This window comes from Strongylocentrotus purpuratus, unplaced genomic scaffold, assembly GCF_000002235.5.
Source record: "Strongylocentrotus purpuratus isolate Spur 01 unplaced genomic scaffold, Spur_5.0 spur5_scaffold_17, whole genome shotgun sequence".
NCBI lineage: Eukaryota > Metazoa > Echinodermata > Echinoidea > Camarodonta > Strongylocentrotidae > Strongylocentrotus > Strongylocentrotus purpuratus.
Window position 1 is genome coordinate 5,759,556 of NW_022145602.1, and position 5,122 is coordinate 5,764,677.

Below are 5,122 nucleotides of genomic sequence, written 5' to 3' on the forward strand. Positions count from 1 at the left end.
ACGGAGGGGGGGGGGGTCGAGGCAATGTGAAAACAAATATGATATAGAATAAATGGATAGTTTTCAGCAGAAACATAATCGTTCGTCACAATGTTGTTAACGCTTGATAGTTATGCAAGTTTGGCTTCTTTTTCGTTTCCTTATTTGGGGGTTGTTTGTTTGTTTGCTTTTTAGAGGCGGATGTTTGTTGTAGAAAGCAGGTGCGTAATTGCCACTTCAGGGTGACTGTTCCATATACACGTACATATTTCAATGAATACAGTTCACTAAACATTGACATATGACTATCCCTCGTTTTGCAGATATTTCCAATGGTCAGTTGAGATACAAATGTGATGACAGATCTTAAATTATTTGTGTAAATTCTACTTTGCCTATAAATTGTGGAGATTTATGTTTTTATTTCCATGACCAACGCACACTTAATAACTTAAACATGCAGATGCATACTCTACTATTGAGTTCCTGGTGTGTGGTTCAGTGTCCACCCCCTTAATTCACGCGCTGTTTGATAAAGTTATTAAAGCAATGTAAATTTCTTTCATGTGTATACGTTCATTATTTATAAATGCTTGCATCTTCTGCTGAATGTATGTTAGTTTTATACATGATATTCTGTGTAATATTCCTTGCAGCTTATAACTTAGGATATAACGAATTTTTTTCCTAACAACTATGGAGGCTAAATATAACGCGAACTTGTAGGTGTTGTGTATTAAAGCAACCATGTTTGTAAAATGTATTTATTCTGTTTATTTCTACGTTCTTTGTTTCGTATAATAATTAGGCCTATTCTGAATCCCTAACGTGTTCTTATATTTGGTTTAAGCAGAATTTCAATTGTACAATGTACAATTGCGGAGACAAATCTTACCATGTAATAAACTTTCAAGATGCCAAATATGATAAGGATACGACTTTATATTACAAACATGAAACAAGTGCTGCATATTTTATAAAATGGCATCTGGATGACGTCACGAGGTAATTCCCGTGAAAAAATGCTAAATGTGTTATATTTATTGAGCGTAACACATTATTATTTAGACAGTTTTGATATTGCAAGTAGTATTATTATGTTTGGTTTGTATTACTTAAAGAATATATGTCAAATAGAATGATAATACGTGTGACAACGTCTCAAATCTTAGGCCTATACATGTGTATATTATATATATTTAATGAATCACTTATGTGTGTTTCTTCATGCAATATTTGATTAAATGTATTATGATTGTTATTGCGTTTTTAGGTCTAATAATATTCTTTGGCTATGTTTATCTTGATCATACTAAGCAATGCGATGAACTATGTAAAAATAAATAAATAAACAAAATAGTTGAAAGAGTTTGGGTATGAGACAATAAACCAAATCTATCATTGAACCAGATTTGAATGTATTGCAATATTCCTCTGATATATTGTGCGTACAAATATTATTTAAAAAAAAATGATAACCAGAGGTTAACGAACGGAGCTTCATATGTGGGCTGGGGCAGTAGGTAAATAAGTAAAAAAATACTTAGTAGTCCTGACCCGCCATACAACCATCACATTCAGCTTCGATTGTGTTTACTAACGTTCTGTATTTTCCCCCGAACCATAGCTGGGTTCGAGTTTGGAAAAATGATATGCTAAAAACCTGATAAAAGAAAAGAAAAACAAGATTAAAGAAAGCCTGCCGCGTACGTTCTCATACGTCTTCCTGAAATAAACCGAAAATCAGTTTCGATCATAATTGAATACATGTATAATGTGTAATGCGTTAGTGTATTTTCCGTCATTATTTCTTTGTACAACAGAATATTTGCTCAATGAAATGTCTTGAAAGGCCGATGATATTTATATAAAAACACCCTCGAGTGATTTTTCCACCGATCTGCTGCATTTTACCAAAGATCATCAAAATAATGGAAACATTCAAATTTGCATAAGAAAGAAACAAATACATCTATTAGTTATACAGCAGAGTATTAAACCTTTCTTTCCTCGTAATTATCCATATCACAATATTAGCACGCTGGCTGTAACTTGTGTATTATATTTATATAAAAATTACGTTATTATGTTATTTATGTTATAATTACTACATATTGCCTTCGTAATGTTTCGTTAAATATTTCGTTTGTACATGTGGTATACTTTATATTTTTTCAACCATCATGTATGTAAATTATTCTTTTGAACGTATACATTTAAAAGTATGTTTCTCGTTGTGTATTATCATTTTGATAGTAAATAATGTACAATTCGAGTTTATATTACGACTTATAATCGGTCTTTCATTGAAGAATTTTTTTTAATTTTTTTTTATTATCATTTTGATAGTAAATAATGTACAATTCGAATTTATATTGCGACGTATGATCGGTCTTTCATTGAAATAAATACATTTTTAATGGAATTGAAAATTAATACCTGACACTTGTTTGTTTGATATGCTGCCCTCTTGCGGGCAACGCTATGTAATTACTGATTTTTGTAATGTTGGATGGCCTTCGCAGTTCGACCGGCATCTTGTACGCGTATATTATATCCCAATAAATGGTTGATTAAACTCTGAATTATTGTGGCTAGGAGCCTTTTTTAATGTCGTTGTGACAGTAGGGATACGTACTCTGAAATGTACTCTTTATAATTATGGCTGTTCCCCTATAATTATGTCAGCCATTCAGATGACAAATACTGTGTCTTGATAAGCCCGGTAGGCGCTCTAGTCAGACAAAATAATGCACGCTCTATGCTAGAACGCCTGGGATTCAAACACATTATGTAACTTGAAACTGAAAAAACAGGTTATTAAAAAAGTCTCCTTTTGTAACTACCTCGGTAGCATGATCACCGAGGATGCCAGATGTTAGACAGAGATCTAGAGGAGGATAGCTCTCGCTAAATTAGGCAAAATTATGACAAATCGCACAATTGAGTATTAGGACCAGAATAAGAGTACTGAATTGTTACATCTTTCCAGTACTTATGCTATGGTAGTGAAACGTGGACTTTCGCCTCTGATACTAAAACGCGTTTGGAAAGTTGCGAAATGTGTTTTTAAGAAAAAAACATGAAAATCCCTTGGACAATGAGAAAGTTCTGAGAAGAGCTGGAGTGCAAAAGAAAATGAAACGTGAGATGTTGATTGGCAGTTGAAGTTCATGGGTCGCATTACACGTAAAGAAGGCCTAGAGAATCTTGCTTTGACAGGGAGTTGTGCTATTAAATAGAGAAGGCTAGGAGCCGAGGGTTTTGGACAGCATGATCGCCAAAGTTAATCGATATGGCACTTTATATATATATACATATAGCGAGAGAGAGAGAGTCGTGTATATATTTGAATTTGTATACGTAATATAAAACCAAACCAATGTTACTCTAAAAGAATCTAGCATACAAGTATTGGTGTGTTCTGCAAGGTTCTGGAATCATCAAAATGATAAGAAATTGGCCCAGCCTTGGTAAAGTTACAAGCACAAACAGAAAGATGTATATGGGACAACGCGATATCTATCCAGGCCGGATCGATATGATAATTTACCAAATATATCAATTTGTAGGCGGTTAATTACCGGCAAAATTTGTACGACCACGTATTAGTCAAAACATATTCTTTCACATGATTGGTAATAAGAGCTTCTATTTCATTTTTTGAGAGGGGGGCGTTTCCAAAACTGGTCTATACCTTTAATGGAAACATTGACAAGAAAATGATAATATGCAAGCCAAAAATAGAAAGCACATGTACCGAATGAGAGCAGGGAATGTCAACTCGCTGCATGAGGGCATGCTGATAGGAAACATTTTATATTTAATTAATTAATTTCGGATACCTTAATCTAATAATGTAAATGTTATGATTATAAAGAAGATGGGGGCAACTTACATTTACTGTTACTTGCCTTAAAGTTTCCTGGGCGTCTCCAAAGGCTCGAGATATCTACATAAGTCGCATGGAATCCGGAATGTCATCACATCTTTTTTTTCTTAGTAAAACATGAGCATGAGAGAATAATGGCTGCATTTATTTTCAGGAATACAATTTAGATAATGGCAGAAAATCAATCCTATTTTTTCATGACTGGCCATTATTCATATATCGAAATCTATAGGCTGCTTTCTTAAAACATCTTTCGCCTGGTAACGACCTTTTCATGACAGGAGTTCTTCAAGTGTCAGAAAGTAGATTGCACGCATTAGTTGAAGCTATTTCAGGCCCCTACAAGTTGTACCTTGCCCGACCTAACAACATGATCCATGTGAACAGCATTATGACTGATAGATTGAGATACAAATTCATTAGAGATGAATTAGTAACAACGTCGTACTGCACACATAGGAGCATCACTATCCTGGCTGTGTAGTAAAAGCTACGTGCTTTTGATTCAACATTTCAAACACCACTGTACAAAACTCAACTGATTTCACTAAAAATCGGTACTTTAGTGACAATGGATGACACCTAAATAGCAGTAAATATATTTTTTTCAACTAACTAATGTTAAAAGGAATAATTAAAAAATTCAAATTGTAAGTCTAGTGTCAAATTTGCCGATTGGCCCAATCGGTCCTAATGTATGCAGTCTATGCAATATTGTGTGGTGTGTATATTTATGTATAGGTCTAATAATACCTGCCTCACAGCAAGTATGCAGTGCTAAAGGTCAATACGCATTAGCATTGACTCTCTATGCTTTGCTGGAATGTCGCAATGCACCTGACAAAAAAATTGTAAATTCTATTTGAATGCATTACCGTGCATGATTACGAAATATCTGATAACTCTTACACACAGCAAAGACTGATAGAGATCCCTGCTAAATGAACAAATAGATTAAATCAACCTTCTTCGCTAAATCATGACAGGATGAAAATCAAATTACACTCGTTTAATAAACAACAATATACTACGCGATGGTATCAATATCCAGATGTATGTAACTACAATGAAATAAACATTCACCGTTGACTTACGTGTATGAGGTCCGAATTGAAAATGGCGCCTTCGAGCATGCACACGTGATGTCCTGAGTTCACGCAAGCGCAGTCGTTGTTTCGATCTGTTGTGGGAATTATTGGGACATGCACTGCTGCAGTATTCGTGACACGAAGAAAGCAGATCCATCTATAT